General features: G+C 38.9%; 2 long non-coding RNA genes across 2 annotated transcripts; both read right to left on the bottom strand.

Moving 5' to 3' along the window:
• Nucleotides 1–5,702: 5,702 nt before the first annotated feature.
• On the bottom strand, nt 5,703–27,121 carry LOC148782760 (uncharacterized). Its single transcript, XR_016053115.1, has 2 exons — nt 26,625–27,121; nt 5,703–6,418 (listed from the first exon to the last, which is right to left on the bottom strand). It is a non-coding gene; the product is annotated as an uncharacterized LOC148782760 (long non-coding RNA).
• On the bottom strand, nt 9,229–11,281 carry LOC148782761 (uncharacterized). The gene is made up of 3 exons (XR_016052215.1): nt 10,745–11,281; nt 10,363–10,652; nt 9,229–10,006 (listed from the first exon to the last, which is right to left on the bottom strand). It is a non-coding gene; the product is annotated as an uncharacterized LOC148782761 (long non-coding RNA).
• Nucleotides 27,122–27,838: the final 717 nt, after the last annotated feature.

Consider the following 27,838-nt stretch of genomic DNA (forward strand, 5'->3'; position numbering starts at 1 on the left):
AGTGAGAGGAACTTCTCTCCATTGGAGCATCTCTAGCCTATTTTCTATTAGACCTTGTTCATCTATACGATGCGTTGTATTTTGCTTATTCCTTTTGCATTGTAGGTGATTTGAAAGTTGGACTTATAACCAAACACTAATTTTTTTATGAGTTTCATGCATATGAAAATTTTACTTTTAACTATTAACACACTTTTTTTTGTGGGGCGTTTGGTCTAGGGCCTTTTGGCCCAATTTGGACCAGGCTCAGACCATGGTTGGTCACACCAGACTTGGGCTAATTGGTTATCATTGACTCCTAGAACAATAAGTCCTGATTTGAGGTCCTAGAGCTACACTACCCCAATCAATGAGGATTCTAAGGAGTAGGGTTACAATTTTGGCCCGTTTTGGATAATGACGAGCCCCGGCCAGCCCTAGTGGCCCAATGGTCAAGCCTAGGCCTTGTGTTTCTGGCTTAAATCTTGGCCCAGCCCAGCCCTCATCTCTAAATTATAACTTGGCCAACTAGGATACTAAGGGCTTGTGCTTGGGCTAAGCTAGAAGAGGGGCTCTTTAATTTGGTCCCACTTCGTGTTAGGCTAGAGCTCCGTGTACAATTGGGTGAGCTCGTTGCTAGGCCTTCTGAGGGCGGCAGTGGCTTGGTGCAGATTTTAAGCCATTCATATTTTAATTTGTTATTTTAGGAATACCCTTATTTAAAACACCTTTTATTATAAAAAATATAGATATCTTTACTTTCAAAACTATTAATTTACGTTATTTTGGGAATGAGTAATGATTTTTGAGACCCTCTTATATGTATGTGGGTAACACTTCGAAAAATCACTATTAAATTTGATACAGATCTTTGAAAAAGTTATATATATAAGATTTAACTTTGTTTTAAATTTGTGAAAAATTTCATAATAAATCTTTAGCCCTCGTATGATCATTAGTCGTACTTTAAATACCATAAAACCTTGCAGCAATTTAACTACCGTGTAACTTTCCCGCGTGGTTTTGTTTCTCAAGCTTTTACTAAGCAATAGGTATTATCCAAAAGCATAAGGTCTCCATTATTCATCAAACCTGCAAATTTGACACCAGACAACTGGTTTTACTGCTCCAGACGAGAAAGCCATCGGTATTATCCAAAAGCACAAGGTTTCCATCCATACAAAGCCTGATAATAGACTTCTCAGAAACCCTAGTTCCACCCCCAACACTCCAAACAAGCATTTTTCCACCTATAGGTATCATGTTATATCAAATACCAATGACAAGGCCATTGCTCTGAGAATCTGAGAAAAACCCAAATTCAAAAACCCCATTTTCAGAGATCCAAGAGCGATTTCCATTATCATAAAGCTGAGAACCCAAAGGAATGGAAACCACGGCTGCAACTCTGAACTCTTTCACAGTAGCCATGAATCAATGTAAAACCCGAGAAAAAAAACACATAAAAGAGCAAACTCTGCGTCACAACACATTTGCCTCTTGAAAGCTTGATGGGTGGCATTAATTTGAACTCAAATTCATGATATATATATGGCCGTCATTTGATAAACCATCAGGCTTCATCCGATATCAAAAAGAGAACTGCAATTTGGAAACATAGAGAGAAGACGTATGAGAGAGAGGAGGAGGAAGTTGCAGAGGGAGAGACACAGTGGGTTAATGGGAATGATGAAACAGAGAAAGAAGACGACGAGAGAGAGAGAGAGTGCTGAGAATTAGAGAGAGAAAATTTGATGGGAATGATGAATGATGAGGCCATTTGGAGGAGAGGGGTTTCCGCTGCTCTGTCTCCCTCTTGTGTCTTTTTACGGGCCTTGGGCTTAGGAAAAGCTTGAGAAACAAAACCACACGAGAAAGTTAGCGGTTAAAATGCGGTATAATATGTTAGGTTTTACCGTATTTAAATTACCGTAATGTTTATCCAAGTTATTACGGAAATGTGACTATAATACAAGTTATTTTATTTATAAAAAAAATTAAAATTTTTTAAAAATGATGTATATCAGGTTTACAAAAATTGGAATTTTTTTTTTAAATAGATGAAAATTAAGATATATTTGTGATAATTTTTCTAATTCAAATTAAACTCTTTTGTCTTTGTAAGCTGAAATAAAGAATTAAAGTTTAAAATGTTATATATTATTTCATTTTAAAAGAGAAAATATATTCTAGTTAAAAAAACTTATCTTTTATATATGGATGCGGTTTGTATGGAGTCGAGACACTAAACAATCAAAGTAAAGCATACCTTCAAATATAGTTGAGAAATGTAGTTTTAATATTGGAAATATATGTGATTGCCTTAAAATATATTTTCATATTTAATTACAAAAATTTAAAACTACAAAAATAGTGTGGATCGAGCAGATCTATGAAATCTTGAAATTCTTGAAACTTGACGGTCAAAAATGCGTTACAAGAAGCACTATTTCCAAAACTTGAAATCCATTTTTTTCTCATGTCCATGCATCTTGATGTCGGGATGATCAATTTGAGGATTTTTGAGCATCAAAACAACCTCTTCTAGTGAAAGTTTTGAGATAGGCTCCAATTTGATTGTTGAGAGCCTCAGCTCTATATAAACGTTTTCCTTTATATATTTAGCTAATGAATAAAATTAAAATTTTGTTATTTAATATATATATATTTTTAATGGTAGGATGTTGTAAGTTATTTTCTAAAGGGTGCAATTTGTATAGAGCCGAGGCTCTAAACAATCAAAGTAGAGTATACATTCAAATAGTGTCAAGAAATGTGGTTTCAATACTGGAAATATTTGTGATAGCCTTAAAATATATTTTTATATCTAATTATAAAATTTAAAGCTTAAAAAATAATGTAGATAGAGTAGATCAATGAAAACTTGAAAATCACGAAAAATTGGTGGTCCAAAAATGCATTACAAGATGCACTATTTCCAAACCTTGAAATCAATTTTTTTCTTAGGTCCATGCATCTTGATATTGAGATGATCAATTTGGGGATATTTGGGCATCAAAACAACCTCTCCTAATGAAATTTTTGATGTGTGCACTAATTTGATTGTTTAGAACCTTGGCTCTATATAAACTTTTCCCTTTTCTAAATGGCTAAAAAATATGGCGTCATCCAGATCAGGTGGATGCTTAAAGGATGCACAATTACTCTTTAGTAATTTAGGTTGAACTGAGCCTCATCCAAGGGCCACAAAATAATTATATTTTTTTATGTTTATTTAAAAATTATTTTTATATGAAACTTAGGGTTTACATTCATTTTTATATAGCGCACCAAATTTAAATATTAAAAAATATTTTAAATAAAAAAGACTAGGGTATTTTGATACTTTTTGTCCAAAATATGTTTTGGACATAGTTTCTCTGAGTTCACGTAGAAATGAGGCTCCTCTTAAGAATCTATTTTTGAGTGTTGAGTGTAGAGTGTGCCCAAGGACGAGTGAGCACGAGGCATCCAACAACTTCCAGGCCGATTCAAGGGATGAAGATTGAGATTCCCTCTATTTTTGTTCCATATGTGTATTTTTATTTATCCTTTTGTTGACCAACATCTCTTTTTCCTCTTGATTTCTTTCCGAGATCAAATTTTTATCCTTTTTAGGTCCCTCAGTGCACTTGGGGATGGTTCACTTTATTCTATTTTGGTTTCCTTTTCATTTAAGAACCCTAAGAGGACTTGGGATCAATATATATATCTACATAGTCCCTTTTTTTCTTTTCTTCTTCTCAGGAATAATATTTCTTGAGGTGTGTGGCATTGATAGGGTTATTCAATTCTTGTTTTTTAAGATTTTTGAGTTTGTAGGCATTGCTTAGATGAATTTGAGTTAAGACATATGGTCATTCCCAATTAGCCTTGAATTTCCCCTAAGACCTCCCATCTCAAAGATGGTGTTTGATGGTCAAGGGAACATATCCGCCCCCTAACTCATTTAAGCACTTATCCATTAAAAGATGTTTCCATTTTCCCGAGTTTCCATAACCCCTCACTTTTTCTAATATTTATGTTAGATGTTTAACTTGCATTATTTTTTTTATAGGAAATTTATACTCTTATAGGAAATTTGTAGAGTAAGTTTATTTATTTATTATATAAAAAAGTCATAATCGTTCTTTACCATTAATTGTCAAGTCTGTTAGTCAGGGATGTGCTAGTGACAACATAAAATCCAAGATAAAATTGCTTGAATCTTATAATACTTTTTAATTTGTCGTATTTCATATCTAATGGCTCCGAATGATTGACCTTGTACCGAATAAATGCTCTCATAGTATACACTCTTTTTTTTTATAATCATAAAAATAATTCTAGTTTAGGGAAAATATCCGATTATTCTCTATTTTTAACTTCTATATCTCATCAGACCTAAAAATTGAAAAATATTACTTGTAAGCAAAAGAACTCCATCTTTTCTATCTTCCAACCCCCTAAACCCTTTTGACCATGTATTATTGACCTCAACAACTTATGAAATGACTCTATATCTTTCTCTCTCTAAAACTCCATCTCTTTCTCTCATGTCATCGTTATTCTCTCAAAACTTCATTTCTCTCTAAAACCCAAACTCCACCCCTCTCTCTCTCTCACTCAAAACTCTATCTCTCTCACTAAAACTCAAACTCTATCTCTTTCTCTCTCTAAAACCCAAACTCCATCTCTCTCTCTCTCACACATAAGAAAGTGTGCTCGTATTCGAGCTCAAGCTAAACCCTTTGGCTGGTAAACTCATCGAGAAGTGAAGAGAGATAGAAGTAGTTTGAGTAGGGTGTCATTTTAATGTTTATTTGGGTAAAAAATTTATGATCAAAAGGGTCTAAGGGGTTGTAAGATAGAAAAGATAGATACCTTTTGCTTACAACTAATGTTTTCAATTTTTGATATGGAAGTTAAAAATAGGGGATAATGAGATATTTTTCCTTTAGTTTATTGAAACAGCGACACTACCCACATTATATTCTTATTATAATCCTATTTACATTGAAAATAAAACAAGCTTTTCGTTAAAATGGCAATGAGAACTCCAAACAATGGTAAAAGTACCTCAAGATTCTAACAATCACTTCATTTTTACATCAATGAGATTTTTGGCGGATACATAGGCAACTTCAAGAATTATAGTCTCTTCTGGAGGGCGAGTTTCTTTGATGTACCACATATGCATTTATGAAGAGCCTTTGCACATGCCAAAAGTATTGACGAATTAGAGTTGGCAATGGCCCGGGCCAACTCTAGCCCTTGCCCAGCTGCAGTCCCCATAGGGCCGGTTGAGGGTTGGCCCAATACTAACCGGGGCAAAAAGGACTAGGCCCTGGCACAACCCTAGCCATACCAGATTCAGGCCAGGCTTGGTCGAGACAAATAAAATCGGCAAAAAACAAAAGAAATAATCAAAGTAAAAAGAGGACCAGGGCGTGTCGACCCTTGTTCTAGAGCTAGCTCAGCCCTACCCTTGGGCTGTGGTTGCCCGGTCCTCAGGTCACATTCCCTTGCCCAGCCCATAGTTTTTTAAGGCGGGGTGGGCTCGACCGGGCGATTGCCACCCCAACAATAGATCTACTCTTTGCACTATTTATTTATGGAGCTTTAAGTTTCTTATTCTCAAGTCACTTAAAAGAGTTTGTAGCACTAGAACCGCATAAATGCTAGCATTTAACGTTCATATTGCTTGCGGACAGCCAATGCTTTCAGTATATGATAAAAACAGAGAACACCAACCACAAAAATGGAGCATTAATTAACCAGAACCAAATTTACGAACATAAAATAAAGGTTGATAAACATTTCAAAAAAGAAAAAGAAAAAGAAGGAGAAGGTTGATGAAAAATAGGGACCATTTTCACGTGGGTGGCATGCATAAAAAGTTGGCATAATAATCACCAAAAACTTGCTCCCAATGGTGGGAGCTTTGGCCATAAAAACTCTAACACGGGGAGCATCATGTAGCGTAGTAATAGAAATTTAGAAACCACTTCTGAATACGAAAACTCCAAAGTCAATTTTCAATTCTGATCACAGTGGTGTCCTTTGAAAATCTCTCTCTTCGTGCCAGAAGCACATGCGCACATCTGTGTGGCTATGGCGATCTGCACTACTAAAAGAAATCCAGGAGTTGAAGAGAGAGTCAGCCATATATGGTTTAATGCTCTGTTTTCACCTTCATATCTCCATTCGGTAGAATGTTGGGTTAGCCTTCTCAGTTCTTGTTTGCAGAAATTGCTTAAGAAAAATAACTCACAAGACAAATGGACATTAAAATAGCAAAAACAGGGTTGTTATGAAATAGAAGGGAGAGGAGATAGTTAAAAGAGATCTTTTTTATGCCAAAACTTACAGCTGCAGAAGTTGCTCGTATCTCTCTGTATGTATCCACTTCTTCAGGAAACGCCTGCTCCAGTTCCTCAAGAAGGTGCTTGCGAAGACTCTACAATCACATAAATATATATACATTATTGCGATGAAGTGCCTCTAATTAAGATTGCAAAAGCTGGTTATCTGCAAAAAACTTGGTAGAAAATTATGGCTCTATATCAATGCTTTTCAATTGGTATACCAATTAACCATCAAGATCTGAGTGTAGAAGGACACTAAAACCAGACTGATAGGAAAAAAAATGATGATAAACGAAGCAATCCACTCACAAAGAAACTTATTTCCCAGTGGCAATCACAAACACATTAAAAATTCAAGGGCAAGAGACGGTCGTTGGTGTGACGATTTGTTTTTTAACTATATAATACATCCCATGATCCCAACGCTATAAATGTTGTCAAAGTCACAAGAAGAGCCACACTGACTCTATCTATCCAGCTCTACTGCTCACAAATTAGTTATCGACCCAAACTTTTATAATCTTTTAGAGGAACCAATGAAGAACATTCCAACAAACTTCATGGGCAAACTCCTTATAAATTAGTTTCAAGCAGTCTTTTAAGAAAAATAATCAATAGGGTGAATTGTCCACTACTCCACCCACTCATCCCAATCCTAATCACCTAAATCAGCAATCCAAATCGTCTAAATCGGCAAAATGGAAAAATGTTAAAAAATAAAAACAAAAACAGTCAAAAGCACTTGGAACTTTATTTTGGCTATACTTTGCCTTTTAGAAAAGCAAGGTCATGGGTTCAAATCCGCTACTATTTCATTTTTTATTTTTATTTTTAAATATTCAAAGAACACCTTAATTCTCAATATCCTTGCCCTCGTTTGGGTCCTTTTAATTAAGATTCCAATGGGCGATATGGTCAACGAGAGGGCAAAGGTATTTTATCTTTCACTCACTCTTCCCCTCTCCTCCTTTATATTGTAAATGCTAAAAAAAAAAAACAAAAAAAAAACAATTGTACTCTCGACTTACTTTCAGATTTCTCTCAAACAGTAGTTGGGTATGCTATCACTGATCCTGATTCACAAGGCTAGTGATCTCTCTCTCTCTCAAGTGGTGAAGATCTCTCTCTGTCTCTCAGGGGGTACATTGTACATTCTGGTCTCTCTCCCTCTCTTTCTCTCTCTCTAGTCAAAAGTTACTACTCACAAGGTGTGTACACTATAAATGTAAAATATATAAGAAATCAAGGCTTTCACATAAAGGACGACGTTTTTATGAGTTGGCAGACTCAACTATTCATATCAATCGTCCCTCCGAAATCCATCTTAGAAATGGATTTTAGAACCAAAAAATTTCGGGGTTTACACGTAAAGGAAAAAAAAAAGCATTTTGAACATAAAAAGTAATAATTTCTTGACTTCTCTTTTTACATCATCGATGTTTGGGTTCTGGTGGACCACCACCTTTTTACATTCATCTTTAAGGTGGATGTTAGATGCGTCAAGGGGCGTATATGTAGAACTGCGTTCTCTAATGCATAAAACACTTTTTCATGCACAAATTGTCGTTCGTACAAAAATAAAAAACCTCCCTAAGCAGGGAATTTGTCAAATTTTCTTGAGCTCATAGTTCGGACAAAAGATTTGCCATTCACAATAACTAAAATATGCTAGTGACCCATTGTAAATGATCTCCAAGTGGGTCGATGGACCTCACTCTGTATATAGAAGAAGCTCAGTTCCAAGTAGGTGGAGGATCTATTCTAATTAAACACTTATACATTATTTGGCTAAGAGGGATCTGGATCCCATTAACGAAGGATCTAGGTCCCTAAAATAAATAAAAGAAACCCCAGAATCACGATCCCTTATCCTGGAGTGTGATCAAGCTTTTGGAGCTGGAGGGACCACCTCCTTGAGAGATCCCAATAACTAGGGGTTAAATCATAGTTATCAATATTAATATCAATTAGATCAAGGATAGGGATTGGGATTAGGATCGTGACAAGTAAAAAACTCCGTATGGGAGGGATCATTGTCCGCACATGCTGGAAATCTAAGGATCTCGATCCAAATATGTAGGGGAGCTCAATTAGAACTTCATTGGGACCGGATGATAAATTATACAAGACCAGACTGAGCTCCCTTTTGTTAAAAAAATCGAGGCTGTTAAGAGCACTAACTAGTGTAGTAATACTGATACAATCACATCCACGAGTTTTTGGTTCTCGAGACGAGTTTGTCATTTTTTAGTTCTTTTTGGTTACCAGGACGAGCTTGTCATTTTTAGCATCTTATTTTGTCAATGGCATGTACTTGTGATTTTCTCATTGTTTTCAGCCCCGGAATGACTTTGTCATTTTCTCTTTGTTAGTTAGTCATTTTGAGATTTGTTAAGGTCTAGGGAATTTGGTGTAGAGATGAGTAATTTATTGTGTGAAAGTTTTCATGAGTCCAAAAGTTAAAACTATGTAGTTTTAATGCATAGGACTTTGGCTTCATGCACGGGACCTTGGGTTCAAGGAGTTGCAAGAAAGTGGGGGAAATAGGACACAAGGGTAATCAAGTCAATTTCACACCTAATTAGGGGTCTTTTGGTCATTTCTAGTTCCAGCAAACTGGTTTATATATATGGAACATTGTTGTAACAGTTAGTTGGTTTTGTTAAAAATTTGACAATGAAATTTTCTTCCTCCTTTGTGTAGAGAGAGAAAGAGAGAGTTCTCATCCTTGTGTATTGAGAGTACCTTCAGTTGGATGATCCTTGGGTAACGGGAGTACCTTGAGTGGGAACAATTAAAGATCCCTTCCTCTCAATGGTTTAAAAACCGGATCGGTGACCCCGATCGGGCTTTCAAAAAACCGATCCGGATCGGCAAATCGGCGATCCGGATCGGGAATCGGGTGAATCGGTCAGAATAAAGCTTCAAAAAAATCCGAAAAAATTATTAAAATTCATTATAAATATTGTTTTTTAGGAAGTCAATAAGAAATGAGGGTACTCCATTAAGAATTTTCATGTTTTTGAATGAATATGCGAATATTGATATGTTCTTTCCCTGCATGAACCGCCATTCAACATTTAATTTACATCACACAAAAGGATAAACATAGAATTATCATGGAATAAGTATATCAACATACATGGACTACAATAAAGCATAAAATTAGTAACATACGATCTAAAAATAAAATGATAGACGACGTTGTTGTTCTTCTTGGTCACGCTGGTGCCATTGATCGAATTCGTTTGACAATTCATTGATTCGATCTAAAAACGAATCATCGATATTCGCGGGCGTCTGACTATTCCCAAATCCCTGAGTGTTAGTGTTTTGTTGTGTTCCCAATCCAAAATCCCCGAAGCTTGTCCATCCTTCATGCTCACCTGCACTGTCGTGCTCATCCCTACACTGTTGCTGTTGGGACTCGATATGTGAATAATATGGCTGGGATAAGGTGGCCTCAGAATCATCATCTCTCTCATTTTCTCTTAGACCCCCTTCCCACTCTCCCTCATTAGGTGCAATATCACCGACATATTGTGGATACATTGGCTGGCTGCTTCCTCTTTCATGCGGCTCATCACTTTCTTCAATATCTTCATCACCGATAGCCTCAAGGAACGCTCTCTTGTGCAACACTGGCTCCTCCTCTTCTACTACCCATTGGTCTGCTGTGTCTATGACAAATATTGTGTCTAAGTCTATCGACCCATAGTCTTCAAGCTTCCTTCTTATTTGTCGCTCTCTGAGGTTTAAATTATAATGAACGTAGACTAGTTTATGAAGCTTCTCAGAAGCGAGTCGATTCCTCCTCGTAGTGTGTAACCATTGGAACGTACTCCAGTTGCGCTCACAGCCAGTAGCAGAACATGTCTGGGAGAGCACCTTGATTGCTATCCTCTTTAGGTGAGGTGCATCAGTACCATATATCTCCCACCATTCAGCTGGATTAAAATGTAAAAAGCATTGTAAGGGCAAGAACAATTCATAAGATTAAATATATGAATAATCAAAATATTAGCGAGGGGATAACCTGGATCCATCATAGTTCGAGAATTTCTGGCAAGTCTAGTTCCGAAGGATCCTATAGCATCCCTATACATAGCAAGCTAAAACAAATATATTACGTTTTAGTGCATTATTCCTCACAAATATAACAACTCAATGAAGTTCTTACCCAAACATTAAATAATACCTCTTGTATTGCTGCTACTTGGTTTCGATGGCTTCTCTCCAACCTTGCAATAATGTATCTGACCCCTTCCATAATCTTGTGGGGTTGTTCAGGTGTCAAATAGAAAAATTTTGGGTTGAAGTAGTAACCTAAAAAATATATAGGTAGAAAAATGTCATTTACAATTTCATAAAAAAATGATTTAAACTGAAACATTGTAATGATATAAATATATATTTACCAGCATAATGAATTGGACGTCCAAATTTGGTGTTCCACCTCTTTTCTATAATCTCGATCACTTTGCTAGCAAAATTACACTTCTCCCCAATAGCTGATTTCGCCCTCTCAATACCTTCATAAAGGATACCCATGGTAGCTTTCTTATCAGCATCCACCATTCTTAACACCGTGACCAAAGGGGCAGTGGCCTCTACAACACTGGAACATCGAGACCAGAACAACCTATTTGAGATTATGTTATCCACTTTTATACCGGTACTGGACTTCGAGAAGCGGTCATTTAACCACTCTTCACAAGTAAACAATCTCTTTAATGCACCTTCAGATTGTCGAATGGAGTCCACAGCTAAGTAATCGGTCGCAAAGCGGGTTATGGCAGGCCTGATTATCTCTTTTTTCTTAGAGTGTTCTCTAAACAGAAATAATATTTTAGAGTGGTTGTATATAAATCTCGACACCAACCTTGCTTCATCTAGAGTCTCCTTCACAATTTTGATCTCACCGATTTCCTCTAACATAAGATCGATGCTGTGTGCAGCACACGGGGTCCATACTAGATGCTTCCTCTTATCCATCAACTTGCTGCCCGCAGAAACACATGCACGCGCATTGTCCATAATAAACTGGACTACATGCTTATCTCCCACCTCCTCCACTATCAGATCATATAGTCGTACGTAGAAGTTTGCATCCTTCTTCGTCCCTGATACGTCTTTGCTAGACAAAAAAGCTGTACCTTTTGGGGAATAGGTTAAGAAGTTTAAAAACTCCTTTTTGCTAACTTTATTCAACCAACCATCACTCATGAGAGTAATTCCTATCCTTGGCCAACTCTGTTTATATTCTTCAATCCACTTTTTAACTTCCTCTACCTCTTCATCGGGGGTTTTACCCCTGGCCCGACTCTTTGGATTGCACTAATCATAGGTGGAAAATATGGGCTATTGGCTGCATCAAAGGGAATCCCTTTATCGTAGAACCATTTACCAACATATCTCCCTAACATGTTTCTTGTACCTTTAACCATGCCTTTTAGGGTCATCTGTTGTGACTTAGGCTTTGAGAGAAATGGGTCTTTACGACCATGACCTGCAATACTGGCACTCCTAGGTAACTTAGAAACAATTTCTTCAACAACTGATTCTCCTTGATACATATTGCCACCAACCCCTCCATACATATTTGAGCTGGGCCCGCCATACATGCTCGAGCTGGACCCGCCATGCATATCTGAACTAAGCCCACCATGCATATCGGAGCTAGGCCCACCATGCATGTCTGAGCTAGACCCACCAGGCATTCTAAACCCACATTCCCTCTGATATTGTTCATGTAAACTCAATCTTGTGGCCATGTCCAGCTCATTATTATATTGCTCTTCTAGGTTATAATTATATTGCTCTTCTGTATCATTCCTGCTTGATGGGGTATATAAACTAGCTATCTCCTCATTCATCCTATGTTTGGCAATTTTTTTACCTTTGCTAGCATTAAGAATTGCCACCATCTGTTTTTTTACATTACTAGGGACACTAGTGCATGCAGAAACTTCTTCCTTAACCCCTGCCAAGTGTTGCTTGAACCTATGTACCCCACTACTTATCACTCTTTGACAGTAATTACAAATAATTTTGTCTTTCTTGTTGGGATCAAGTCTGACCCCATGTTGCCATGCAGGGTCTTCTGTAGATCTTGACATGATTCAACTGTTTTAAGATGTAAAAAGTTTAAATTAACCTGACAGTTCAAAAAGAAAAATAATCACCATATGTAGTGATAATATGTTGCGGTAGTTCATGTAGTCATATTCATTGTTATTTGTTATTGCAAAATACATTTTTTGACAATAATATTTTCATACATATCAATTACAAACATTTAGAATAATACAAAATGCAAGCTCCAAACATGGCTACAACTCAATTATCAAGAACATACATTTTTTGCATTAAAAAATTAATAATAAAAACAATTCTTCAAAGAGCCGGCTAACATCAGTCATTCCAACTAAAAAATCCATGAACAACAGATAAAAAAAATACAGTTTTGTATTAAAAATATAATAACATGCATTTTTTTGCATAAATAATCCATCAACATACAATTTTTTCAACAAAAACTTTAACAATAAAAATTTAAAATATAATACCTCATGATAATTAAAACCTTGTCACGATTTTCACATCTTTCCGAAAAATCATCATTTTTCAAAAAATTCGATCATGGAAAAAAAAAAAAAAATTTACAGCAAACTCAAACAATAAAAATTAAAAATTGGGTTTAATACATCATGATAATCAAATCTTTATCACGATTTTCACATCTTTTCGAAAAATCATCATTTTTCAAAAAATAAAATCATGGATAAAAAGAAATAAAAAAAAAAAGTACAGCAAATTTTCAAAAAATTCGATCATGGATTAAAAAAAAAAATTAACAAATTTTCAAAAAGTTCGATCATGGATTAAAAAAAAAAAATCACAAATTTTCTAAAAATTCGATCATGGATTACAAAAAATTCGATCATGGATTACAAAAAATTCGATCGTGGATTACAGAAAATTCGATCATGGATTACATAAAATTCGATCATGGATTACATAAAATTCGATCATGGATTACATAAAATTCGATCATGGATTACAAAAAAAAAAAAAAAACATAAAAAAACAAAAAATTCGATCGTGGATTACAAGAACAGAAAAAAACAATTCGATCATGGATTACAAAAAATTCAATCATGGGTTACAAAAAAAAAAAAAAACAAAAAATTCGATCATGGATTACAAAAAATTCGATCATGGATTACAAAAAATTCGATCATGGATTACATAAAATTTGATCATGGATTACAAAAAAAAAAAAAAACATAAAAAAACAAAAAATTCGATCGTGGATTACAAGAACAGAAAAAAACAATTCAATCATGGATTACAAAAAATTCAATCATGGGTTACAAAAAAAAAAAAAAACAAAAAATTCGATCATGGATTACAAGTAAAAAAAACAAACATTTCGATCATGGATTACAAAAAAGTCGATCATGGATTACAGAAAATTCTATCATGGATTACAAAAAATTCGATCATGGATTACATAAAATTCGATCATGGATTACAAAAAAAAAAAACAAAAAAAAACAAAAAATTCGATCGTGGATTACAAAAAAAGAAAAAAACAATTACATCATGGATAACAAAAAATTCAATCATGGATTACAAAAAACTCTATCATGGGTTACATAAAAAACAAAAAACAAAAAATTCGATCATGGATTACAAAAAAAAACAAATATTTCGATCATGGATTACAAAACATTCGATCATGGATTACAAAAAATTCTATCATGGGTTACAAAAATAAAAAATAAAAAATAAAATTCGATCATGGATTACAAGAAAAAGAAACGAACATTTCGATCATGGATTACAAGAAATTCGATCATGGATTACAAAAATTCTATCATGGGCTACAAAAAAAAAAAAAAAAAAAAAAAAAAAAAAAAAAAAAAATTTCTGTTCTTCATAGAGTCGCTTTACATGAGCGATTTTAACTCAAAAATTCACCTCTAAGTGAATAAATTACATCCAATTGAGTATATTTTCTGATAAACAACAATATAAGGAATCAAAACCCTAAATTTTTAACACATTATTTCTAATATATCATGAAAACAAAATCAAAAGGCGGGAAAAAAAAAAAAAAAAACAGCGGGATTTGGTTCCGCAGGCATCTCAGTGTTCATATCAAATTTCTTGCTATAATTGACCAGATTACGTAAAATTGAAAATTTTAAATCATACTAGACACAATAAAGATTAAAAACCATAATTATTGAACTCATTACGTTCAAAATATGCCGTGAAATAAATCAAATGGCGGAAAAAAAAAAAACCCAAAGTTCTTACCTGATTTTGTGAACCGAAGCCTTCAATCTCCAAAAAACTCTGTTTTTCTCAACGATTATCACAAATTAGTAACAAAAGGTTTTGATTCACAGCTTTAAGATCAAAATGCCTACAAATTTTGAAAGATTCATGCCCTATTTGGCATGAAATTTCAGAAAAGGCGGAAACCCTAAACACCGAATTTTTCGTGATCCAAGAACAACAAATTTTTCCACCATTTAATCTTTGAAAAAGCTGAATAAAGCTATTTACAGCCTGCAAGTCAGATCACATGCCAAAAAAAACAAGAAAAATGATCAAAAAATGACAAATTTCAAAGAATCCCGTGAAGAACACTGTGCAACCCGTGTTCTTCACGGACTCGCCGATTCCGCACAGTGAATCTGCGAGTCACTGTGCGGAATCGTCCGGTTCTCTCTAGAACCGGACGATTTCCGATTTTTTAATTTATCCGGTTCCTTTTCTCGATTTTCGAGTCGAACCGGGCGAGTCCGGTTCGACTCGGCGTTTTTTAAAACGCTGCTTCCTCTTCATTCCCTTGATCGAGGTCAAGGAAGCCGGGGCTAATCTGCCTCGAATCTATACTTTTTGGTATTGATTTTGCACCATTTGGTATATATGCTACAGTCAGTGGGCTTTGTCAATCATGATGGCTGCTTCGAGGTAAGGGTCGTGCTCGAAGAAATGTAGGCCGTGAACTCAATAGGTCGGTAGCGACTGTGCACAATCTAATGGAGTCGATGATTGTACTTTTGCAAGATAGAAATCAGCAAAATGTGAGATCCCCGGTCATAGATCCCATACATGAGGGCTTGTTTGGTGAACACCGTCAGTCAGAGGTGAAGACGACTTCTTCTAGCTCAGAACTGGGGACTGATTCAAGCAAAATTGTTGGTAAACAAAGGTCTCAGCGAAGGCATGAGTCGGATGGTGACTCAAGTATCCAAAATGGGAGGAGTAGGCGAGCATGACGCCGCAAAGATGACTCATGTATTAAAGTTGCCTTATCTGAATTTTCCGGTAGTTTATCACCAGAAGAGTTTTTAGGTTGGTTGAGCACAGTAGAAAGAGTTTTTGAATGGAAGGATTTGTCAGATTCAAAGAAAGTAAAATTAGTTGCAATTAAGCGGTGGGGACTTGCATCCATTTGGTGAGATCAAGTTCAAGAAGCAATATTGCAAAAAGGAAAAGCTAAGATTCGAACTTCAACAAAAATGAGGGCAAAGTTGCATGAGCATGTGTTTGGTGGGATCAAGTTAAGGAAGCAAGATTGTGAAAGGGAAAATATAAGATTCGAACCTGGGCAAAAATGATGATAAAGTTGTATGAGCAATTTCTTCCTCCAAACTCTGTAAAAACCATGTATAAATAGTTCCATCAATCGCATCAAGGATTGAAGTCATTCCGTGAGTGTGCGAAAGACTTCCATCGCTTGTCCTTGTGCATGGGGTTGGATGAGACAGAGGACCAATGGGTGGTAAGGTATATCTCGGATCTGCGGCTTCAAATACCATGTGAACTTTCCTTGCAACACGTGCCCCGAATAGAAATGGCATATCAGGCATTGCGAGCAGAGGAGAGGCAAAAAAGGAGCACTAGTTGGAGGGCATGTGTGGGCACATCATAACCCAAGAGGGTGATGCCTCCAACCCAGGGAGTTCTTGGCCCTAGTAGATGTCAAGTGATCGATTAGATGTTACACCACCCTACAACACTCAATTGCGAGCCCGAACAAATGAGCAATCCGGTGTATGGTGTTTCTGGTATAATGAAGTGGGTCATAGGGCAGCAGAGTGCCCATCGGCTCCAATGGTATGTTAATCTTGCCAAGTTTGAGGAAATTGGTGAGATAGAAGAGGAGGCAGTTGCTGATTTTAGAGAGCCGGTGTATGATGAGGTCGGTCAAAATGATCAAGGAGAGGAGGTGCCTGCGGACCAATGAGAGATGTTGCTGGTCCGAAGGGTTCTCTCTCTTCCTAAAGCCTCACAAGATGATGGTTTGTTGAGATCAAATATCTATCACAATAGGTGTAATCGTGATGGGCGAGTGTGAAACCTAAACATCGACAATGGCAGTTGCTAGAACGTGGTGTCAAAGGAGGCCGTAAACAAGTTAGAGCTAAAGGAGGTAAAGTACCCACGGCCCTACTACATTGCTTGGTTCAAAAGAGGAGTTCAGGTACCCTTTAATTCCCGTTGTCTTGGTAAATTTTTTATTGAAATATTTTGTAAAGCTGAGAAGTGGTGTGATGTTGCACCAATGAATGCATACCATATATTGCCTTGTCGCCCATGGCAATATGATCGCAAGACATTTCATAATGGTGATCATAACACTTAGAATTTTTTGAAACATGGGCAAAAGATTGTTTTGTTGCCGTTGTAAGAGGAAGTATCACCTAAATCCATCAATGAAGAGGGTGTGGCTTTGCTCTCGCATCAACAATCTGTAGAAGCTAGTGAAGAAATGGACAAAGTTTTCATGATGGTTAAAATAACTTGGGGTAGTGTTCTATGGTGCCCAAAACCCTTAAGCCTCTAATGAGTGAATTTGTTGACCTTATACTGGAAAAATTACCAACTGGATTACCATCAGTAAAGAGTATACAACATTGTATTGTCATTCCGGGATCTAGTTTGCCAAATTTACCAACATATCAAATGATTACTAAGGAGCATGAGGAGTTACATCTCCAAGTTAATGAATTGTTGTCTAAGGGATTGTTTTGACCAAGTATGAGCACGTATGCTATCCCAGCACTGCTCACACCTAAGAAAGATGGCTCATGGCGCATGTGTGTTGATAGCCTAGCCATAAACAATATTACCATTAAGTACCATTTCCAATTCCAAGACTTGATGAATGTTAGATATATTGGTTGGCTCTTTGGTGTACTCGAAGATAGATTTGAGGAGTGCATATTCACCATATTTGAATTCGAGAGGGGGATGGGTGGTAGACAGCCTTTAAGACGAAGAGTGGTTTGTATGTGTGGCTTCTCATGCCGTTTGGATTGTTCAACACACCTAGCACTTTCATGCACTTAATGACTCGAGTCTTGCGAGATTTCTTTGGCAACTTTGTAGTCATGTATTTTGATGGTATCTTTTTTTTTTTTTTTAACTGTTTGACTTGTATAGATAAATAAACTGTAGTTACATTGCCACTGAAGTGGTAAAAATTGGCAGCCCACAAAATGGGTGCTCAGATTCCAAGAGAGAGGATAGAGAAGAAGCAAACCTAGAGCAGAAGAAAATAAAGTACATATACAAGAGCAATTAAAAAACTAAAATTGTCAACAAAAAGAAGTGGAAAGCATCGACTTTGAAAGTCCACAAAGGGTGTCCATCAGCTTGGAATGTATACAATGGCCAAAAGATGAGTGCCAGCTGATCCTTAGACCCCTGTTGCCAGAGGCTAGTAGGAGAATCTTGTTACTGAGGCAGGACATGACCAAGATAGATTGTATTTTGTCACCAAAAAATGAGTGTGAGCTGCTGCTTGAAACTAGTATGCCAAGGCACAAAGGGAGACCCCTGCTACCGTGAGCGCGAGCTGCCCCTACACCCCTTCTGCCAGGAGACAGCAGGAAAATCTGTGCTAACGAGATGTGATAGGGACTATCCCATTGACCACTGCTGCAGAAGCGTGAGAGGGGCTAGAAGGAAACCCAAGGTTTCAAGAGACATGGTGGAAGATAGATAGGAGGACAATAATGATGGATAGATAGAGTGAAAAAAGAAGAGTGAGAAGGGCTTCAAGAATATGGAGTAGAGGTGGTGGGAGGAGAAAGAAACTTAAGATGAAGATGGAAAGGAGACAAAGAAGATAAATGGAAAGAAGTTTAAGTAGAGGTTTCAGGAGGGAAAAGAGCAAGTAAAGCAAGGAAGAAAAAATAAATAAGATAAAGCGAGAGGGAGGTTAGAGATCAAGGAGACTACTGAGAGATAGAGAGGTTAAAGTGTGGAGAGGTTGTCGAAAAACTGGAGGGGGGAGGAAGAGAATGGGGGAAGAGATGAGAAGTCAAAAACAGGAGAAAGGTGGGGGAAGAATGAGAAGTTGTTAACAGCAGGGGAAAAAAACAAATGAAAACTTGTATTTTCCCCTTTCTATTTTCTCTTTTATTTTCTTTTATTTTTTATTTTTTGCTTTTTTATTTTTTCTTCTTTTTCTATTTTATGTTTTTTACTTTTTTTTCTCTTTTTTATTTATTTATTTCATAGATAAGAGGGGAGGGGAGGGGGGGATAGATAGGGGAGAGAAAAAGGGAGGAGAGAGAAAGCAGACAAGAGAGTTAAAAGAGAGAGGAAGTGGAAAGAGAAAAAACTAGCGTACTTAGTTAAAGAAGTGGATGGCTGGAAAGGAATTATGAACTCCTTCTATAGCAAGGCTATGTTTGTCAGAGTTTGCGGCCCTAGGATATGCTTGAAGGTGACATGAGGGAGATTATTGCACAAGAAGTAGATATGATCGAAGAGAGAAATCAGTTTCCATGGCAGTGGTGCTAGTTTGGATGCCCATGTGATCACGCTTAGTGAGTCACAATCTACTTGAACAACTGAAAAATTTACAGCATGTAGTACACATTTCTTGAGTCCTTTCAACAAGGCTCTTGTTTCTGCAAAGATGGAATCTGTAACTCCCAGGGGGGGGGTGAAAAGGAGCCAAAAATGTCCCCCCCATAGCCTGAGGGGCCAGGGTTGCTAAAGGATGAATCGTCCGTATTAAGCTTGAGGGTACCCTATGGAGGCCCACTCTAAGAGACTCTAATACTAGGAACATAGGTTTCCAAATCGAAAAAACTTAACCAACTACCATATAAAAACGAGGCTGGAATACAAGAGAAGAAATGGTTAATAAAGACCCAAAAGGAGATTAGAGAGGTTAAAGATTATGAGATAGAGGGGATAGATTTAGCTATACCTCTAAAGTCCTCACATTTCTCCCCAGCCAGACCGACCAAAGCAGGGTTGTAAAAGCAATGTGCCAAAGCTTTATGGCATTAGGGAGAAAGGGTGGCGAAAAGAAAGCCTAGAAAAGGTCAGGGATGTTTTGAGGAGTAGCCCAAGATAAGTTAAAGCGTTGAATAATATTGGACCAAAGGGAAGCAGAAAAGGGGCAATAGATGAAAAGATGAGATATATCTTCCTCGTTTTGAGGACACATGATGCAACAGTTAGAAAGCAAGAGACCCTTCCTCTGAAGTTGGTCTAAAGAAAGAACATTACCTTGGCAAAGGATCCACAGGAAGGCCTAAACCTTAAGAGGGATTGGGATGGACCAGATTTTATTAAGGAGAGGGCAAGGATTTAAGTTAGGGAGGAGGCTGGCATAGAAAGATGCGATAGAAAAGAAGCCAGATGGGTTTGGAGCCCAAATTAAAGAATCCTCCTTGGAAAAATAGGGGGGGGGGGGGGGGAGATAATATTTAGGAGGAGTGAGCTTAACAGAGGCAATTCAGAGTCGAGAAGGTTGCTTCTAAAGATGAGAGTCTAGATGAGAGAGCTGCTTGTACGTTCAACGTAGTGGGCGATGATGGCGTCTTGATCAGATGCGAGGAGGAGTAGAGGGTAGAAGAGATGGTAGAAAGGTTGCTCTCCTAACCAAAGATCTTTCCAGAATCTAGTTTTGTATCCATTACCGAAGTTGAATCTAGTTTGGGCTAAGAAATAGGATTTGGCAGATGAGATAGATTTACAGGCTCCGGAAGCTTGAAAGGTAGGGAGTGGGGTAACCATTCATTGTCATCATGAACAATGGTTTTCTAAAGGAGAGGGTGGGGGAGAAGTGAAACGCCACCACCATTTGCCAAGAAGAGCAAGATTCAGAAGTCTGATTTTTTTGAAACCCATGCCACCAAAGATTTTAGGGCAACATATCTTATCCCAAGAAACTAAATGGAATTTGAAATCTTTTGAAGTACCACACCACATAAAGTCTTTCATGAGTTTCTTTAGGCGATTAGCCACTGAAATAAGACATTGGAAAATGGACATCTGATACATGGGGATGTTGGAGAGGGTGGCAATAATGAGGGTGATTCTACCCCTCAATGATAGGAAGCTACCCTTCAAATTAGAAAACTTCCTGGTGAATTTTTCAATAAGGTTGTCGTCCTAGAGTTGTTTTCTAGGTTTCCCAAAACAGAGAGGAAGGCCCAAGTAAGTAGAGGGACGGAATCAATTGTACACCCAAGACGTTGGGCAAGGATGGAAAGCTCAATGATGCAGACCTTGATGCCTAAGATTTTGGTCTCAGAGAGATTAACTTTCATGACAGTGGCCACTTCAAAAAACATAAGGAAGAGCCAAAGACTATCTACCTGGGAGATCTCGACGTCTAAGAAAACAAGGGTGTCATCGGCACAGAGAAGGTGAGTAAGGATGGGTCCAGTGGGACATGTTTGGAAACCCTTGAGGGTTTTGTGATCAAAGAGTCTAGGAATGGATTTGATGAAGAGTTCCCCAATAAGGGTTAACACAAAAGGGGAGAGAGGGTCTCCCTGTCTAAGGCCTACAGAGGTATAGAAAAAGCCCACTAGGGAGCCTTTGATGAAGAAAGAGAAATGGGGCTTAGAGATGCACTCCTTGATCCAGGATCTCCATTACTACCTAATCCCATTCGAGATTGAATCTCGTCAAGGAGACTCCAATCAACATGGTCACAAGCTTTTTCCCAATCAAGCTTAATGACCGTGCCATTCTCTTCATAAAGGAATCTAGAGTGGATAGCTTCGTGAAAAGACTAAGCCCCATCTAGAATTTGCCTATTAGCAATGAAGGTGGATTGGGAATGGTCAAATAATGGAATGAAGGACTGCCTGTAGATGAGAGGTTAGAACTTTGGCTAGTATTTTGTAAGAAGAATTAAGCAGACTGATAAGCCAAAAGTCTCTAAGTTTTTATGCCCCTTCGACTTTAGGAATGAGAGCAAGGAAAGTACAATTGATAGCAGAGTTAATACGACCTCTATAGTAGAACTCCGAGAAGAAAGCAGTGAGGTTAGGAGCCATAGTATCCCAAAAGTCCTGGTAGATAGCAACCGGGAAACTATTTGGGACTGGGGCTTTGTCTCACCCTAAGTCAAAGATATCTATCCTGATCTCTTCTATGGAAAATGGTCTTTCAAGCCATGCCGCAAAAAGAGTCTAGGAGAAGATTTTTTTCTAGGGAAGGTTTCAGAGAAGTAGGTGAGGAGAAAGTATTTTTGAAATATCTAACAAAGAGCCTATTGACCTCGGCCGGCTGGGAAAATGTATGGGGCCCAATAAAAATTTAAGAAATGGTGTTTCCCTTATGTCTAGCACTCCCAGATTACCTAGGATGCACCCATTAAAATTTAACTTGCTTTTTCCCTCAGGAGGAGGTTGCCAGTTATTTGGCCTTGTGACCATTTGTGTTTGATGGAGAAGGACGTTATGCCATTGGGAAGAAACTCCCTGGGATACCTGAAAAGATCTTGTGGTTTGAGGGATAGCCAATTAAGGGTCTAGACTTTAGGTGGAGCAATGGTGGCCCAAACTCTAGACTGTACCAAGTTGTAAGATCTCGAGAGGGTAGGTGAAAGGGTTAAGCTTTTATAGAAAGAGGCAACTGAGAAGATCCTTGAAGAGGCTAGGGTCCAAGCAATATCATTGTTACCTTGAGGTAGGATTAAGATAGAGTGTAGGGTTGTTGAGAGAGCCTGGAAGTGGCTGGTTTCCTCTTATGTTAGATTCCTTCGGAAAGAGGGGTTCCAAGCTCTTCGCCCTCCAATGGTCGTCATCTCCTCTGCTATTGAAGATTCTTTGTTTCGAGCTAGTGAGTAGAGTGTTGGGAACTCCTCACGCAGGGGGGGAGGTCCTAATCACAAAGCTGATCAGAACTTTGGGTGGAATCTTACAGACCTTTTGAAAAAAGTGACGACTGTTGAGAATGATTTCCAGGCTCCTGAAGCGTTATGCCGCTGAATCCTCTCAGGAATCCAAGCACCCTTTGCGATACGATATTTATGCCTTAGGATATGTGTCCAAAGAGAATTTGGCTGAGTGGCAAGGCGCCACCACCATTTCTTGAGGACAGTCAGGTTGTGTTTTCGGAGGACTCTGATACCTAGGTTACCCTGATTTTTGGGTCGGCAAACTTTGTCCTAAGCTACTAGATGAAACTTCTCCTTTTCATCCTGCCCCGACCATAAGAAGTTTCTCATCAGTTGGTTTAGATGATTAGCCATCTGTGCAGGCATATGGAAGAGGGGCATGAGGTAAATTGGGGAGCTTGCTAGTAGCTTTAATCAGAGTCGTTCTACCTACCGTTCAAAGGAATCTGCCCTTTCGCCCTGCCAGACACCTATCTACCTTATATAGGATATGGGACCATTGTCTCTTTTGCTTTCCCAAGTCCTAGAGGCAGACCAAGGTAGGTGATAGGGAGTTCGTCTACATAACACCACCAGCTTGGCACAAGAGATCTAACCTCTATGGTTGTCATTGTCACACCCAAGATTTTGGATTTTTACAAATTAACTTTGAACCCTGCTGCTGTCTAGAAACAATTGAGGAACAATTTGAGGGTATCGACTTCGCTTGGAGAGGCTTTCATAAACACCAGGGTGTCATCCGCGTATTGAAGATGAGACATCGTTGGGCCATGTTTGCTGGTTTTGAAGCCAGAGAGGAGTCTTGTTTGGTAACTTCTGGAGATAGAGTGGCTGAAAACTTCTCCCGCAATTACAAACAGGAAGGGAAAAAATGGGTCTCCTTGACAGAGACCTCTCGAGGAAGGGAAAAGTCCTTTTGGGGTTCTATTGGTGAGAATAGAGAAGTGTGGATGGGAGTAACAACCTCTCATTCACATTCTCCATCTTTCCCCAAAGCCCATTCTTGCCATGGACTCGTCCAATATTGACCAGTCCACATGGTCAAACTTTTCCCCAATCAATTTTGAAGATAAGGCTTAGTTGTTTAGACAGGTGTCTCGAGTGAATACACTCGTGGGCCACTAAAGCCCCATCGAGAATCCGTTTACCTCTTATGAAAGCAGATTGAGAGGAGGAGCTGATGGAGGGGGGGATAAGTTGAAGCCTAGAGGCAAGGACTTTAGGAACCAGAGCTAAGAAGGTGGAATTTAAGGCTTTGTGGAGGGTTCCCCTTTGAAAGAATTTCTCAAAAAAGAGGAGGAGATTAGGACATAAGGTTTCCCAAAAAGCCTTGAAAGGAGCAATTGGAAAACCGTCAAGTCTTGGGCCCTTGTCTTTGGCTAGAGCATTGATAGTTTGTAAGATTTCTTCCTCTGTAAAGGGGCTAACTAAACAACTTGGTCTTCAGAGAAAGTTAAGAAATCTCATTCTCGGTCTCGAGCCAGAGGGAGCAGAGCATAGAGTTTGAAAGAACTCTATGATAGCTGATCTATGTCTCCAGGTTGGGTAAGGTAGGTGTTGATAACTTTGATCATCGAGATAGTGTTGTCTCTTCTCCGACACTTCGCTATCGGATAAAAAAAGGCCGTGTTATGGTCCCCCGCTTTCAACCACGAAACTCTTGATCTCTTGAACCAGTAAATCTCTTCTTTCTTGAGAGTAGAAAGGTATTCTAGTTTAGACTTGGATCTAAGTTCTTGCTCTGAGGCATCCAGAGATCTAGATTCTTAGAGAATATCCAAATTCTTGATAGTTTCTAACAGTGGCATGGGAGAAGTTTCAAGGGATGGAGCTTCCCCATTTTTTGAGGGCTGATTTTAGGAGTTGGAGTTTGATCTGCAGGATGTAACCTGCTCTACCCGTAACTTGGGAAGCAAAGGATCTCCTCCAGGTTTGGATAAGAGTATGAAGGGGCTCTTCTTGAAGCCAATGAAGTTCAAATCTGACAGGTCTGGGACCCCTAGTAATAATATTTGTATCAAGCAGAATGGAACAGTGATTGTAAATTTGGTGCATATACAACTGAGAATTTCCAAGGGGTCCCATCTGATATGTTGGAGAGGAGAAGGGTGACAGAAAACTCCCCCCAAAAAGTGGGAGTTTAGAGTAAGATCAAAGGGGTTTCAGACCACCCAAATACCTCTAGAGGCCCCATTCGCCTGTAATAAGACTCACTAGCATGGTCTTTTGCGCTATACCCGGCAGATGAGTTGGAGATTTGGGTATGCTAACTTGGTTTCTAATAGAGCAAGAATCGTCGGAGTAAGCTTGGAGGCGAAGGCTTTGGCTGCGTCCTTCTTTGAGGTTTGTCCTAGCCCTCTCACATTTCAGATGAGTAATTTCATTTTTTAGAAACAAATAAAGAGGAGGAGGCTAGTTTGGGAGACCTCCTCAGGCGGTCAACAGTGGAAGAAGAGGGAGGGCAATCTAAACGCTTTCCGGCAAAAGGTAAGGAGGAAAAGAGGTTACAGAATTCTCTTTAACCTTTGAATCTCACTGCATCCTGCTCTGAGTGTCAGTTGTCATGAATCTGTTAGCAGGTCCTTCTGGACCGTCATATTCGAACCCCATGAGTCTATACATATTTCGCATCCCTTATTCTTCCATAAATGTCCCATTTGAATTTTCTTCTCTTTTCCTCCCGTCACTGTCTCCCTCTATGGAGTCATCAACGACCTAAGCAAAGGAGACGGAGCCGTTGAGTTTTCAAGAGGCACAGTGGGATCCTCGGGTGCCTCAAGGGAACTAGGTCCCATAGAGTTCTCGAGAGCAGTAGGGTTCTCGGGTGCTCCAAGAGGGACCTCGTGTGCTCCAAGAGGGACCTCGGGTGCCTTTGGGTAAATAGCACCACGGAGGAAACCAGTTGGGGCTTTGGGGTGGTTTGTGAGGTGGTATCTGTGTCAGCTAAGGAGAGAGAGAGGTTGGAGGGGTAGGGGTCATGGGGGAGTAAAGGGAGGGGCGAAGAAACATGGTCATAAATAGCAACCGCGGAGGAAACCAGTTGGGGCTTTGGGGTGCTTTGTGAGGTGGTATCTTTGTCAGCCAAGGAGAGAGAGAGGTTGGAGGGGTAGGGCTCATGGGGGAGTAAAGGGGGAGGCGAAGAAACAGGGTCATCGACGAAAGGAGACTGGGAGCTTGGGTGAGAAAAGGACAGAAAGAGAGAAACAGGGGAAGGGGGATAGGGTAAAGAGGGAAGCGGTTGAGGGTAGGGGTGCGAAGGTAGAAGGGCTAAAAGAAGAGGAAGGGAGGACCTGGAAGGGATCTGGGTTGTTGAGATATGGGATGTAAGCTAGGAAGAGGTGCGACTGAATTGATGAGTAGGTGGAGTATAAAAAAGGGGAGGAGGAGGGCCGAGCAAACTGTAGAGTTTGAACTTGGCAGATATGGACAAGTTGTGGAACAAACGGGAGGTGGGGAGCCAACAAATCTGAGATGGATAGGATTGGGAAGAGGGTTCAAGCGACTGATAGGATGAGGAAGGATGGGAGTGATGGGGAAAGGAGGCAGATTGGTTATTTCGAGAAGGAATAGGCGACGGATGATGAATGGTGTGATGAGGTGTGAAGTCAGAGTAGATGGGTTGTTTGGCACGGGTCTGCCTATGTAGCTTCAGATGAGACCAAGGACAGGTGTTTGCTGGCTAAATGCACGAGGTGCATGTGGCGCAGGTTGGCAATTCGAGGGACAAGTGGATCAAGATCAGGATTGCGATGTGCAAGGGTTGAGTAAGGGGGTGCGGAGTACACAGATGGTGTAACCATATTATCAAGGTTATGAGTGGAGTTGGGGTGTTTCTCGTGGACTACTGTAGACCATCTTTCAAGATCCCGGGGAGGGCTTTCATGGCACACTAGAGAACCAGTGCTTTGGATAGAGATTGTAACAATACAAGAAATCCATTAAAATATAACAGAAAGGCGGTAGGAATAGCCTTATCATTAGGAGATTCAACCAGGAGAATAAGAGAATCTAAGGGATATTCACCAAAAGGCTTCCAATGAACTGAAATAAAATCCCACAAGAGTTGCCTATTGCTTTGAAAAAAAATTGAGTCCATAGGTGCAACAAGATACCTTCAACTCAAAACCAGAACTTTGTAGAGGGTGTAGCATCCAAAGATTCCTTCTATTTATTCAAAGCTAGTCGGCCTCCTCCGAACGATAAGTTATTGGATGAGGTTGGAGCAGCAAAGTCTTTTGGCATCATTATGAGATATCTGCCCCAATGCAGAGCTCCGCAAGAAATAGGCTTGGACTTGAAAACTGAATGAAACCATCTTAGGATGTCTCGCTAATCGTTTCGTTGCGGGAAGAAAGTTGCTACATAGGAGTTGCAGAGGAAAGACAATCTATCTTGGATCTCACCGGAAAATGAGAAGGAGATAACAAGTAAACCATTGAGACTCAATAACTGATGGTCAGCATGGTGATGATGGAAACTGTCCAGGGGAGAGGTGTGGGGGGAGGAAGTGAGGTGGATGGAGTGTTTGTTGCTGAAGTCTGAACTTAAGATTTCCCCGAGACAGTCTTGCTGAAGGATGGTAAAGGGCATGGAGGCTTAGAGGGGTCAATGAATTCATGATAGTGGTTATAAAGAGGAAGGGCTGAGCTAATCTGTATTAATAGAGGGTTCATCACTTTTTATTGTTTATTTTGATGATATCTTGGTGTATAGCACTAATTCAAAGGCACATCTCGATAATTTGTATCAATTGTTTACTGTTTTGAGGGCTAAGAAATTGTATGTTAACCTTAAGAAGTGCAGTTTCATGACGAACAGTTTGGTGTTCTTGGGTTTTGTGGTTTCTTCAGATAGTGCTAAGGTGGATCTCGAGAAAGTTTAGGAAATAGTTGATTAGCCAATACGACTGAATTGTGAAGTTATCATGGACTTGCCCCATATTATAGGAGCTTCATTCGAAATTTCAGTATTGTCATGGTGCCAATCACTAAGTGTTTAAAGTTCGATGGCTACTGGTGCACTCCTGCAACTACAAAGGCTTTTGAGGATTTTAAGCAGAGGATGACCCATGCACCAATCCTTCCTTTGCTCGACTTCAATAAACCATTCGAGGTAGAGTGTGATGCCTCTCATGTGAGAATTGGAGCTGTGTTGAGTCAAGAAAATGGACCCATTGCATTTTTCAGTGATAAACTCAATGACGTGAAGCAGCGATATTCGACTTATGACCATAGTTAGCAAGTCGGGGAAGATCAATATATCGGCTCACCATAAAATCGAAAATAAATCGTTTTTATTGTAAAAAGTTCGATGAAAAATCGAGTCA

Source organism: Amborella trichopoda, chromosome 3, assembly GCF_054954075.1.
Source record: "Amborella trichopoda isolate Santa Cruz 75 chromosome 3, AtrichopodaSantaCruz75HAP2 v2.0, whole genome shotgun sequence".
Lineage (NCBI taxonomy): Eukaryota > Viridiplantae > Streptophyta > Magnoliopsida > Amborellales > Amborellaceae > Amborella > Amborella trichopoda.